Genomic DNA, 15,725 nt, shown 5'->3' with positions numbered 1-15,725 from the left:
AAGGAAACAGACCGGTACAACACACAACCCTACATTTTAAGGACACAGACGTGCACAACATCCAGCCCTGCCGTGGAAGGACACAGACCAGCACAACACACAGCCCTGCAGTGTAAGGACAACGACCTGTACAACATCCAGCCCTGCAGTGTAAGGACACAGACCTGTACAACACACAGCCCTGCAGTGTAAGGACGCAGAACTGTAAATCACCCAGCCCTGAAATGCATGGACACAGACTGGAACAACACAATGCCCTGCAGTGTAAGTACACAGACTGGTACAGCACGCAGCCCTGCAGTGTGAGGCCACAGACCTATGCAGCACACAGCGCAGCAGTGCAAGGCCACAGACCTGTAGAACACTCAGCCTTGAAGTGTAAGGACACAGATCCGTACAACATCCAGCCCGGCTGTGTAAGAACACAGACCTGTACAACACACAGCCCTGCAGTGTAAGGACACAGACCTGTACAACATCCAGCCTTGCAGTGTAAGGACACAGACCTGTACAACATCAAGCCCTGCAGTGTAAGGATGCAGACCAGTACAACATCCAGCCCTGCAGAGTAAGTACACAGACCTATACAAAACCCAGCCCTGCAGTGTAACGACACAGACCTGTACAAAATCCAGCACTACAGTGTAAGGACACAGCCCGGTACATCATACAGCCCTGCAGTGTAAGGACACAGACCTGTACAACATCCAGCCCTGCAGAGTAAGGACACAGACTGGTGCAACACACAGCCGTGCAGTGTAAGGACACAGACCTGTACAACACACAGCCCTGCAGAGTAAGGACAAAGACCGGTACAACACGAAGCCCTGCAGTATAAGAACACAGACCTCTAAAATATCCAGCCCTGCAGTGTAAGGACACAGAACTTTACAAAACGCAGGCCTGCATTGTAAGGACACAGACCGGTACAACACCCAGCCATGCAGTGTAAGGACACATACCTATATAACACCCAGCCCTGCAGTTTAAGGACGCAGACCTGTACAACACACAGCCCTGCAGTGTAAGGACACAGACCTGTATAGCACGCAGCCATGCAGTGTAAGGTCACAGACCGGTACAACACGCAGCCCTGCAGTGTAAGGACACAGACCGGTACAACACACAGCCCTGCAATCTAAGGACACAGACCTGTACAACACCCAGCCCTGCAGTTTAAGGACACAGACCTGTACAACATCCCACCCTGCAGTGTAAGGACACAGACCGGAACAACATTCAGCCCTGCAGTGTAAGGGCACAGACTGGTACAACACACAGCCCTGCAGTGTAAGGGCACAGACCTGTACAACATCCAGCCCTGCAGTGCAAGGACACAGACCTGTACAACATCCAGCCCTGCAGTGTAAGGTCACAGCCAGATACAACATCCAGCCCTGCAGTGTAAGGATACAGACCTGTACAACACACAGCCCTGCAGTGTAAGGACAACGACCTGTACTACATCCAGCCCTGCAGTGTAAGGACACAGACCTGTACAACACACAGCCCTGCAGTGCAAGGACACAGACCTGTACAACATCCAGCCCTGCAGTGTAAGGTCACAGCCAGATACAACATCCAGCCCTGCAGTGTAAGGATACAGACCTGTACAACACACAGCCCTGCAGTGTAAGGACAACGACCTGTACTACATCCAGCCCTGCAGTGTAAGGACACAGACCTGTACAACACACTGCCCTGCAGTGTAAGGACACAGAACTGTAAATCATCCAGCCCTGAAATGCAAGGCACAGACCGGAACAACACACAGCCTTGCAGTGTAAGGACACAGACAGGCACATCGCGCAGCCCTGCAGTGTGAGGACACAGACCTGTACAATACACAGCGCTGCAGTGTAATGACACAGACATGCACAACACGCAGCCCTGCAGTGTATGGACCCAGACCCGTACAACATCCAGTCATGCAGTTTAAAGACACAGACCTGTACAACATCGAGCCCTGCAGATTAAGGACAGAGACAGGTACAACATCAAGCCCTGCAGTGTAAGGACACAGACCTGTACACCATCCAGCCCTGCAGTGTAAGGACACAGCCCGATATAACATCCAGCCCTGCAGTGTAAGGAAACAAACCGGTACAACACACAACCCTACATTTTAAGGACACAGACGTGCACAACATCCAGCCCTGCCGTGGAAGGACACAGACCAGCACAACACACAGCCTTGCAGTGTAAGGACAACGACCTGTACAACATCCAGCCCTGCAGTGTAAGGACACAGACCTGTACAACACACAGCCCTGCAGTGTAAGGACGCAGAACTGTAAATCACCCAGCCCTGAAATGCATGGACACAGACTGGAACAACACAATGCCCTGCAGTGTAAGTACACAGACTGGTACAGCACGCAGCCCTGCAGTGTGAGGACACAGACCTATGCAGCACACAGCGCAGCAGTGCAAGGCCACAGACCTGTAGAACACTCAGCCTTGAAGTGTAAGGACACAGATCCGTACAACATCCAGCCCGGCTGTGTAAGAACACAGACCTGTACAACACACAGCCCTGCAGTGTAAGGACACAGACCTGTACAACATCCAGCCTTGCAGTGTAAGGACACAGACCTGTACAACATCAAGCCCTGCAGTGTAAGGATGCAGACCAGTACAACATCCAGCCCTGCAGAGTAAGTACACAGACCTATACAAATCCCAGCCCTGCAGTGTAACGACACAGACCTGTACAAAATCCAGCACTACAGTGTAAGGACACAGCCCGGTACATCATACAGCCCTGCAGTGTAAGGACACAGACCTGTACAACATCCAGCCCTGCAGAGTAAGGACACAGACTGGTGCAACACACAGCCGTGCAGTGTAAGGACACAGACCTGTACAACACACAGCCCTGCAGAGTAAGGACAAAGACCGGTACAACACGAAGCCCTGCAGTATAAGAACACAGACCTCTAAAATATGCAGCCCTGCAGTGTAAGGACACAGAACTTTACAAAACGCAGGCCTGCATTGTAAGGACACAGACCGGTACAACACCCAGCCATGCAGTGTAAGGACACATACCTGTATAACACCCAGCCCTGCAGTTTAAGGACGCAGACCTGTACAACACACAGCCCTGCAGTGTAAGGACACAGATCTGTACAACACGCAGCTCTGCAGTGTAAGGACACAGACCTGTATAGCACGCAGCCATGCAGTGTAAGGTCACAGACCGGTACAACACGCAGCCCTGCAGTGTAAGGACACAGACCGGTACAACACACAGCCCTGCAATCTAAGGACACAGACCTGTACAACACCCAGCCCTGCAGTTTAAGGACACAGACCTGTACAACATCCCACCCTGCAGTGTAAGGACACAGACCGGAACAACATTCAGCCCTGCAGTGTAAGGGCACAGACTGGTACAACACACAGCCCTGCAGTGTAAGGGCACAGACCTGTACAACATCCAGCCCTGCAGTGCAAGGACACAGACCTGTACAACATCCAGCCCTGCAGTGTAAGGTCACAGCCAGATACAACATCCAGCCCTGCAGTGTAAGGATACAGACCTGTACAACACACAGCCCTGCAGTGTAAGGACAACGACCTGTACTACATCCAGCCCTGCAGTGTAAGGACACAGACCTGTACAACACACAGCCCTGCAGTGTAAGGACACAGAACTGTAAATCATCCAGCCCTGAAATGCAAGGCACAGACCGGAACAACACACAGCCCTGCAGTGTAAGGACACAGACCGGTACAGCACGCAGCCCTGCTTAGTGAGGACACAGAACTTTACAACACACAGCGCAGCAGTGCAAGGGCAGAGACCTGTACAACACGCAGCCTTGCAGTTTAAGGACACAGACAGGTACAACATCCAGCCCTGCTCTGTATGAACACAGACCTGTACATCACACAGCCCTGCAGTGTAAGGGCACAGGCCTGTACTACATCCAGCCCTGCAGTGTAAGGACACAGACCTGTACAACATCCAGCCCTGCAGTGAAAGGACACAGACCTGTACACATCCAGCCCTGCAGTGTAAGGACACAGACCTGTAGAACATCCAGCCCTGCAGTTTAAGGTCAAAGACGTGTACAACTCACAGCCCTGCAGTTTACTGACACAGACCTGTACAACACACAGCACTGCAGTGTAAGGACACAGATCTGTACAACACGCAGCCCTGCAGTGTAAGTACACAGACCTGTACAACACACAGCCTTGCAGTGTAAGGACAAAGACCTGTTCAACACACAGCCCTGCAGTGTAAGGACACAGACCTGTGCAACATTCAGCCCTGCAGTGTAAAGGCACAGACCTGTACAACACACAGCCCTGCAGTGTAAGGACACAGAACTGTAAATAATCCAGCCCTGAAATGCAAGGACACAGACCTGAACAACACACAGCCCTGCAGTGTAAGGACACAGACTGGTACAACACACAGCCTTGCAGTGTAAGGACACAGACAGGCACATCGCGCAGCCCTGCAGTGTGAGGACACAGACCTGTACAATACACAGCGCTGCAGTGTAATGACACAGACATGCACAACACGCAGCCCTGCAGTGTATGGACACAGACCCGTACAACATCCAGTCATGCAGTTTAAAGACACAGACCTGTACAACATCGAGCCCTGCAGATTAAGGACAGAGACAGGTACAACATCAAGCCCTGCAGTGTAAGGACACAGACCTGTACACCATCCAGCCCTGCAGTGTAAGGACACAGCCCGATATAACATCCAGCCCTGCAGTGTAAGGAAACAGACCGGTACAACACACAACCCTACATTTTAAGGACACAGACGAGCACAACATCCAGCCCTGCCGTGGAAGGACACAGACCAGCACAACACACAGACCTGCAGTGTAAGGACAACGACCTGTACAACATCCAGCCCTGCAGTGTAAGGACACAGACCTGTACAACACACAGCCCTGCAGTGTAAGGACGCAGAACTGTAAATCACCCAGCCCTGAAATGCATGGACACAGACTGGAACAACACAATGCCCTGCAGTGTAAGTACACAGACTGGTACAGCACGCAGCCCTGCAGTGTGAGGACACAGACCTATGCAGCACACAGCGCAGCAGTGCAAGGCCACAGACCTGTAGAACACTCAGCCTTGAAGTGTAAGGACACAGATCCGTACAACATCCAGCCCGGCTGTGTAAGAACACAGACCTGTACAACACACAGCCCTGCAGTGTAAGGACACAGACCTGTACAACATCCAGCCTTGCAGTGTAAGGACACAGACCTGTACAATATCAAGCCCTGCAGTGTAAGGATGCAGACCAGTACAACATCCAGCCCTGCAGAGTATGTATACAGACCTATACAAAACCCAGCCCTGCAGTGTAACGACACAGACCTGTACAAAATCCAACACTACAGTGTAAGGACACAGCCCGGTACATCACACAGCCCTGCAGTGTAAGGACACAGACCTGTACAACATCCAGCCCTGCAGAGTAAGGACACAGACTGGTGCAACACACAGCCGTGCAGTGTAAGGACACAGACCTGTACAACACACAGCCCTGCAGAGTAAGGACAAAGACCGGTACAAAACGAAGCCCTGCAGTATAAGAACACAGACCTCTAAAATATCCAGCCCTGCAGTGTAAGGACACAGAACTTTACAAAACGCAGGCCTGCATTGTAAGGACACGGACCGGTACAACACCCAGCCATGCAGTGTAAGGACACATACCTGTATAACACCCAGCCCTGCAGTTTAAGGACGCAGACCTGTACAACACACAGCCCTGCAGTGTAAGGACACAGATCTGTACAACACGCAGCTCTGCAGTGTAAGGACACAGACCTGTATAGCACGCAGCCATGCAGTGTAAGGTCACAGACCGGTACAACACGAAGCCCTGCAGTGTAAGGACACAGACCGGTACAACACACAGCCCTGCAATCTAAGGACACAGACCTGTACAACACCCAGCCCTGCAGTTTAAGGACACAGACCTGTACAACATCCCACCCTGCAGTGTAAGGACACAGACCGGAACAACATTCAGCCTGCAGTGTAAGGGCACAGACTGGTACAACACACAGCCCTGCAGTGTAAGGGCACAGACCTGTACAACATCCAGCCCTGCAGTGCAAGGACACAGACCTGTACAACATCCAGCCCTGCAGTGTAAGGTCACAGCCCGATACAACATCCAGCCCTGCAGTGTAAGGATACAGACCTGTACAACACACAGCGCTGCAGTGTAAGGACAACGACCTGTACTACATCCAGCCCTGCAGTGTAAGGACACAGACCTGTACAACACACAGCCCTGCAGTGTAAGGACACAGAACTGTAAATCATCCAGCCCTGAAATGCAAGGCACAGACCGGAACAACACACAGCCCTGCAGTGTAAGGACACAGACCGGTACAGCCCGCAGCCCTGCAATGTGAGGACACAGAACTTTACAACACACAGCGCAGCAGTGCAAGGGCAGAGACCTGTACAACACGCAGCCTTGCAGTTTAAGGACACAGACAGGTACAACATCCAGCCCTGCTCTGTATGAACACAGACCTGTACATCACACAGCCCTGCAGTGTAAGGGCACAGGCCTGTACTACATCCAGCCCTGCAGTGTAAGGACACAGACCTGTACAACATCCAGCCCTGCAGTGAAAGGACACAGACCTGTACACATCCAGCCCTGCAGTGTAAGGACACAGACCTGTAGAACATCCAGCCCTGCAGTTTAAGGTCAAAGACGTGTACAACTCACAGCCCTGCAGTTTACTGACACAGACCTGTACAACACACAGCACTGCAGTGTAAGGACACAGATCTGTACAACACGCAGCCCTGCAGTGTAAGTACACAGACCTGTACAACACACAGCCCTGCAGTGTAAGGACACAGACCTGTGCAACATTCAGCCCTGCAGTGTAAAGGCACAGACCTGTACAACACACAGCCCTGCAGTGTAAGGACACAGAACTGTAAATAATCCAGCCCTGAAATGCAAGGACACAGACCTGAACAACACACAGCCCTGCAGTGTAAGGACACAGACTGGTACAACACACAGCCTTGCAGTGTAAGGACACAGACAGGCACATCGCGCAGCCCTGCAGTGTGAGGACACAGACCTGTACAATACACAGCGCTGCAGTGTAATGACACAGACATGCACAACACGCAGCCCTGCAGTGTATGGACACAGACCCGTACAACATCCAGTCATGCAGTTTAAAGACACAGACCTGTACAACATCGAGCCCTGCAGATTAAGGACAGAGACAGGTACAACATCAAGCCCTGCAGTGTAAGGACACAGACCTGTACACCATCCAGCCCTGCAGTGTAAGGACACAGCCCGATATAACATCCAGCCCTGCAGTGTAAGGAAACAGACCGGTACAACACACAACCCTACATTTTAAGGACACAGACGAGCACAACATCCAGCCCTGCCGTGGAAGGACACAGACCAGCACAACACACAGACCTGCAGTGTAAGGACAACGACCTGTACAACATCCAGCCCTGCAGTGTAAGGACACAGACCTGTACAACACACAGCCCTGCAGTGTAAGGACGCAGAACTGTAAATCACCCAGCCCTGAAATGCATGGACACAGACTGGAACAACACAATGCCCTGCAGTGTAAGTACACAGACTGGTACAGCACGCAGCCCTGCAGTGTGAGGACACAGACCTATGCAGCACACAGCGCAGCAGTGCAAGGCCACAGACCTGTAGAACACTCAGCCTTGAAGTGTAAGGACACAGATCCGTACAACATCCAGCCCGGCTGTGTAAGAACACAGACCTGTACAACACACAGCCCTGCAGTGTAAGGACACAGACCTGTACAACATCCAGCCTTGCAGTGTAAGGACACAGACCTGTACAATATCAAGCCCTGCAGTGTAAGGATGCAGACCAGTACAACATCCAGCCCTGCAGAGTATGTATACAGACCTATACAAAACCCAGCCCTGCAGTGTAACGACACAGACCTGTACAAAATCCAACACTACAGTGTAAGGACACAGCCCGGTACATCACACAGCCCTGCAGTGTAAGGACACAGACCTGTACAACATCCAGCCCTGCAGAGTAAGGACACAGACTGGTGCAACACACAGCCGTGCAGTGTAAGGACACAGACCTGTACAACACACAGCCCTGCAGAGTAAGGACAAAGACCGGTACAAAACGAAGCCCTGCAGTATAAGAACACAGACCTCTAAAATATCCAGCCCTGCAGTGTAAGGACACAGAACTTTACAAAACGCAGGCCTGCATTGTAAGGACACGGACCGGTACAACACCCAGCCATGCAGTGTAAGGACACATACCTGTATAACACCCAGCCCTGCAGTTTAAGGACGCAGACCTGTACAACACACAGCCCTGCAGTGTAAGGACACAGATCTGTACAACACGCAGCTCTGCAGTGTAAGGACACAGACCTGTATAGCACGCAGCCATGCAGTGTAAGGTCACAGACCGGTACAACACGAAGCCCTGCAGTGTAAGGACACAGACCGGTACAACACACAGCCCTGCAATCTAAGGACACAGACCTGTACAACACCCAGCCCTGCAGTTTAAGGACACAGACCTGTACAACATCCCACCCTGCAGTGTAAGGACACAGACCGGAACAACATTCAGCCTGCAGTGTAAGGGCACAGACTGGTACAACACACAGCCCTGCAGTGTAAGGGCACAGACCTGTACAACATCCAGCCCTGCAGTGCAAGGACACAGACCTGTACAACATCCAGCCCTGCAGTGTAAGGTCACAGCCCGATACAACATCCAGCCCTGCAGTGTAAGGATACAGACCTGTACAACACACAGCGCTGCAGTGTAAGGACAACGACCTGTACTACATCCAGCCCTGCAGTGTAAGGACACAGACCTGTACAACACACAGCCCTGCAGTGTAAGGACACAGAACTGTAAATCATCCAGCCCTGAAATGCAAGGCACAGACCGGAACAACACACAGCCCTGCAGTGTAAGGACACAGACCGGTACAGCCCGCAGCCCTGCAATGTGAGGACACAGAACTTTACAACACACAGCGCAGCAGTGCAAGGGCAGAGACCTGTACAACACGCAGCCTTGCAGTTTAAGGACACAGACAGGTACAACATCCAGCCCTGCTCTGTATGAACACAGACCTGTACATCACACAGCCCTGCAGTGTAAGGGCACAGGCCTGTACTACATCCAGCCCTGCAGTGTAAGGACACAGACCTGTACAACATCCAGCCCTGCAGTGAAAGGACACAGACCTGTACACATCCAGCCCTGCAGTGTAAGGACACAGACCTGTAGAACATCCAGCCCTGCAGTTTAAGGTCAAAGACGTGTACAACTCACAGCCCTGCAGTTTACTGACACAGACCTGTACAACACACAGCACTGCAGTGTAAGGACACAGATCTGTACAACACGCAGCCCTGCAGTGTAAGTACACAGACCTGTACAACACACAGCCCTGCAGTGTAAGGACAAAGACCTGTTCAACACACAGCCCTGCAGTGTAAGGACACAGACCTGTGCAACATTCAGCCCTGCAGTGTAAAGGCACAGACCTGTACAACACACAGCCCTGCAGTGTAAGGACACAGAACTGTAAATAATCCAGCCCTGAAATGCAAGGACACAGACCGGAACAACACACAGCCCTGCAGTGTAAGGACACAGACCGGTACAGCATGCAGCCCTGCAATGTGAGGACACAGAACTATACAACACACAGCGCAGCAGTGCAAGGGCACAGACCTGTCCAACACGCAGCCTTGCAGTTTAAGGACACAGACACGTACAACATCCAGCCCTGCTGTGTAAGAACACAGACCTGTACATCACACAGCCCTGCAGTGTAAGTACACAGGCCTGTACTACATCCAGCCTTGCAGTATAAGGACACAGACCTATACAACATCCAGCCCTGCAGTGTAAGGACACAGACCTGTACACATCCAGCCCTGCAGTGTAAGGACACAGGCCTGTAGAACATCCAGCCCTGTAGTTTAAGTTCAAAGACCTGTACAACTCACAGCACTGCAGTGTACCGACACAGACCTGTACAACACACAGCCCTGCAGTGTAAGGACACAGACCAGTACAACATGGAGACCTGCAGTGTAAGGACACAGACCTGCACAACATCCAGCCCTGCTGTGTAAGGAGACAGACCTCTACAAAACCCAGCCATGCGTTGTAAGGACACATACCGATATAACACCCAGCCCTGCAGTTTAAGGACGCAGACCTGTACAACACACAGTCCTGCAGAGTAAGGACACAGATCTGTATAACACACAGACCTGCAGTGTAAGGACACAGACCTGTATAACACGCAGCCATGCAGTGTAAGTACACAGACCTGTACAACACACAGCCCTGCAGTGTAAGGACAAAGACCTGTTCAACACACAGCCCTGCAGTGTAAGGACACAGACCTGTACAACATTCAGCCCTGCAGTATAAAGACACAGACCTGTACAACACACAGCCCTGCAGATTAAGGACACAGACCTGTACAACATCCAGCCCTGCAGTGTAAGTTCATAGCCGTGTAAAAATCACAGCCCTGCAGTGTAAGTTCACAGAAAGGTACAACATCCAGCCTTGCAGTTTAAGGGCACAGACCTGTACAACATCCAGCCCTGCAGTGTAAGGACACAGATCTCTACAACATCCAGCCTTGCAGTATAAGGACACAGACCTGTACAACACCCAGTCCTGCAGTGTAAGTACACAAACCTGTACAACACCCAACCCTGCATTGTAATGACACAGTCCTGTACAGCACACAGCCCTGCAGTGTAAGGACACAGACTTGTAAAACACTCAGCCCTGCAGTGTAAGAACACAGACCTGTACAACATCCAGCCCTGCAGTTTAAGCACACAGACCTGTACAACACGCAGCCCTGCAGTGTAAGGACACAGAACTGTGCAACACACAGACCTGCAGTGTAAGGAGACAGACCTGCACAACACGTAGCCCTGCAGTGTAAGGACACAGACCTGAGCAACACACAGCCCTGCAGTATAAGGACACAGACTGGTACAACACACAGCCTTGCAGTTTAAGGAAACAGACTGGTACATCGCGCAGCCCTGCAGTGTGAGGACACAGACCTGTACAATACACAGCGCTGCAGTGTAATGACACAGATATGTACAACACGCAGCCGTGCAGTGTAAGGACACAGACCCGTACAACATCCAGCCCTGCAGTGTAAGGACACAGACCTGTACAACATCGAGCCCTGCAGTGTAAGGACACAGACAGGTACAACATCAAGCCCTGCAGTGTAAGGACACCGACCTGTACAACATCCAGCCCTGCAATGTAAGGACACAGTCCGGTACAACACGCAGCCATGCAGTGGAAGGTCGCAGACCGATCCAACATCCAGCCCCACAGTGTAAAGACACAGAACTGTAAAAAGCACAGCCCTGCAGTTTAAGAACACAGACCGGTACAACACACAGCCCTGCAGTTTAAGGGCACAGACCTGTGCAACACCCAACCCTGCAGTGTAAGGACACAGACCTGTACAGCACGCAGCCCTGCAGTGTAAGGACACAGACCTGTACAACACTCCGCCCTGCAGTGTAAGGGCACAGACCTGTACAACACACAGCCCAGCATTGTATATGCGCAGGCCTGTACATCATCCAGCCCTGCAGTGCAAGGACACAGACCTGTAAACATCCAGCCCTGCAGTGTAAGGGCACAGACCGGTACAATACTTAGCCCTGCAGTGTAAGAACACAGACCTATACAACACACAGCCCTGCAGTGAAAGGCCACAGACCTGTACAACACACAGTCCTGCAGTGTAAGGACACCGACCTGTACAACACGCAGCCCTGCAGTGTAAGGACACAGACCTGTACAACACAAAGCCCTGCATTGTAAGGACACTAACCTATACAACACGCAGCCATGCAGCGTAAGGACACAGACTGATACAACACACAGCCCTGCAGGGTAAGGACACAGACCTGTACAACACGCAGCGCAGTAGTGTAAGGAGACAGATCTGTACAACATATAGCCCTGCAGTGTTAGGGCACAGCCCTGTACAACACACAGCCGTGCAGTGTAAGGACACAGACCTTTACAACACACAGCCCTGCAGTGTAAGGACACAGACCTGTAAAACACACAGCCCTGCAGTGTAAGGACACAGACCGTACTACTTCCAGCCCTGCAGTGTAATGGCACAGACCTGCACAACATCCAGCCCTGCAGTGTAAGGACACAGATCGGTACAACACACAGCTCTGCAGTGTAAGGACACAGACCTGTACAACACGCAGCCCTGCAGTGTAAGGACACAGACCTGTACAACACGCAGCCCTGCAGTGTAAGGACACAGACCTGTACAACACACAGCCCTGCAGTGTAAGGACATTGACCTGTACAACACACAGCCCTGCGTTGTAAGGACACAGACCAGTACCACAGACAGCCCTTCAGTGTAAGCACACATACCTTTACAACACACAAAACTGCAGTGTAAGGGCACAGGCCTGTAGAACATCCAGCCCTGCAGTGTAACAACACAGACCTGAATAACATCTAGAGCTGCAGTGTAAGGACACAGACCTGTACAACACACAGCCCTGCAGGGCAAGGACACAGACCTATACAACATCCAGCCATGCAGTGTAAGGGCACAGATCTGTACAACATCTAGCCCTGCAGTCTAAGGGCAGAGACCTGTACAACACACAGCCCTGCAGTGTAAGGCCACAGGTTTGTAAAACACACAGCCCTGCAGTGTAAGGGCACAGACTGGCCTAAAAATGGATAAATCCCCAGGCCCGGATGAAATGTATCCCAGGCTGCTGTGTGAGGCAAAGGAGGAGATTGCGGGGGATCTAACACATATATTCAGGACCTCTCTGGCCACAGGGGATGCGCGAGAGGACTGGAGAACCGCTAATGTCGTACCATTATTCAAGAAGGGTAGTAGGGAAAAACCGGGGAACTACAGGCCAGTGAGCCTAACATCAGTGGTAGGAAAATTATTGGAAAAAATCCTGAGGGACAAAATTTTTCTCCACTTGGAGAGGCAAGGATTAATCAGGGATAGTCAACATGGCTTTGTCAAGGGAAGATCATGTCTGACTAATTTGATTGAATTTTTTGAGGGGGTGACTAGGTGTGTGGATGAGGGTAACGCAGTGGATGTGGTGTACATGGATTTCAGTAAGGCCTTCGATAAAGTCCCGCACAGGAGACTGGTCAAGAAGGTAAGAGCCCATGGAATCCAGGGTGCCTTGGCACATTGGATACAAAACTGGCTTAGTGGCAGAAGGCAGAGGGTGATGGTCGAAGGTTGTTTTTGTGACTGGAAGCCTGTGGCCAGTGGGGTACCACAGGGATCGGTGCTGGGTCCCTTGCTGTTTGTGGTCTACATTAATGACTTGGATATGTATGTAAAGGGTATGATCAGTAAGTTCGCGGATGATACAAAAATTGGTAGGGTGGTAAATAGCGAGGAGGGTAGCCTCAGTCTGCAGGACGATATAGATGGGTTGGTCAGATGGGCGGAACAGTGGCAAATGAAATTTAACCCGGAAAAGTGCGAGGTGATGCACTTTGGGGGGACTAACAAGGCAAAGGAATACACAATGAATGGAAAGACCCTAGGCAAGATGGAGGGTCAGAGGGATCTGGGCGTTCAAGTACACAGATCCCTGAAGGTGGCGGAACAGGTGGATAAGGTGGTAAAAAAGGCATATGGGATACTTGCCTTCATTAGCCGAGGCATTGAATATAAGAGCAAGGAGGTTATGATGGAGCTGTATAAAACACTGGTTAGGCCACAGCTGGAATACTGTGTGCAGTTCTGGTCGGCACACTACAGGAAGGATGTGATCGCGTTAGAGAGGGTGCAGAGGAGGTTCACCAGGATGTTACCAGGGCTGGAGCGCTTCAGCTATGAAGAGAGACTGGGCAGATTGGGTTTGTTTTCCTTGGAGCGGAGGAGGCTGAGGGGGGACATGATTGAGGTGTACAAAATTATGAGGGTCATAGATAGGATGGATGCTGAGGAGGTATTTCCCTTAGTAGAGGGGTCAATTAGTAGGGTGCATAGATTCAAGGTAAAGGGCGGGAGGTTTAGAAGGGATTTGAGAACGAACTTTTTCACCCAGAGGGTGGTTGGAGTCTGGAACTCACTGCCTGAAAGGGTTGTGGAGGCAGAAACCCTCACAACATTTAAGAAGCATTTGGATGTGCACTTGAAACGCCATAGCATACAAGGCTACGGGCCAAATGCTGGAATATGGGATTAGATTAGGCAGGGCTTGATGGCCGGCGCGGACACGATGGGCCGAAGGGCCTCTATCCGTGCTGCATTACTCTATAACTCTATGACTCTATGACACACAGCCCTGCAGTGTAAGGAAGCAGACCTGCACAACAACCAGCCGAGCAGTTAAAGGACACGGACCTGTACAGCACACAGCCCTGCAGTGTAAGGACACAGACCTATAAAACACGCAGCCCAGTAGTGTAAGGACACAGACCTATACAACATAGAGCCCTGCAGTGTAAGGACACAGACCTGTACAACACACAACCCTGCAGAGAATGGACACAGGCCTGTACAACATACAGTCCTGCAGTGTAAGGACACAGACCTATACAAGACACAGCCCTGCAGTGTAAGGACACAGAGCTGTACAACACACAGCACTGCAGTGTAAGGACACAGATTGTACAAAACCCAGCCCTGCGATGTAAGGACATAGACCGGTACAACACAAAGCCCTGCAGTGTAAGGACACAGATTTGTACATCATCCAGCCCTGCAGTGTAAGGACACAGACCTGTACAACATCCAGCCCTGCAGAATAAGAACACAGACCGGTACAACACACAGCACTGCAGTGTAAAGTCACAGACCTGTACAATATCCCGCCCTGCAGTGTAAGGACACAAACCGGTACAGCAATCGGCCCTGCAGTGTAAAGACACAGACTGGTAAAACCAGCACTGCAGTGTAAGGAAACAGACCTGTACAAAATCCAGCCCTGCAGTTTAAGGACACATACCTGTACAACATCCAGCCCTGCAGTGTAAGTACACAGACCTGTACAACATCCAGCCCTGCAGTGTAAGGACACAGAACTGTACAACACACAACACTGCAGTGTAAGGGCACAGACATGTACAACACAAAGCCCTGCATTGTAAGTACACAGACATGTACAACACACAGCCCTACAGTGTTAGGACACAGACCGGTACAACACACAGCCCTGCAGAGTAAGGACACAGACCTGTACATCATCCAGCCCTGCACAACATCCAGCCCTGCAGAGTAAGGACACAGCCTGGTACAACACACAGACCTGCAGTGTAAAGACACAGACCTGTACAACATCCCGCCCTGCAGTGTAAGGACACAGACCTGTAAAACACACAGCCCTGCAGAGTAAGGACACAGACCGGTACAACACGCAGCCCTGCAGTGTAAGGATACAGACCTGTACAACTTCCAGCCCTGCTGTGTAAGGACTCAGACCGGTACAACGCGCAGCCCTGCAGTGTAAGGAGACAGAGCTGTACAACATCCAGTCCTGCGGTGTGAGGATACAGACCTGTACAACATCCAGCCCTGCAGTGTAACGACACAGACCTGTACAAAATCCAGCCCTACAGTGTAAGGACACAGACTGGTACAACACACAGCCCTGCAGTG

The sequence above is a fragment of the Somniosus microcephalus genome, unplaced genomic scaffold (assembly GCF_052327205.1).
Source record: "Somniosus microcephalus isolate GS21.2 unplaced genomic scaffold, FLI_Smic_1.0 unresolved_chr5, whole genome shotgun sequence".
NCBI lineage: Eukaryota > Metazoa > Chordata > Chondrichthyes > Squaliformes > Somniosidae > Somniosus > Somniosus microcephalus.
The sequence above is the reverse complement of the archived record's forward strand: the minus strand, read 5'-3'. Positions refer to the sequence as shown.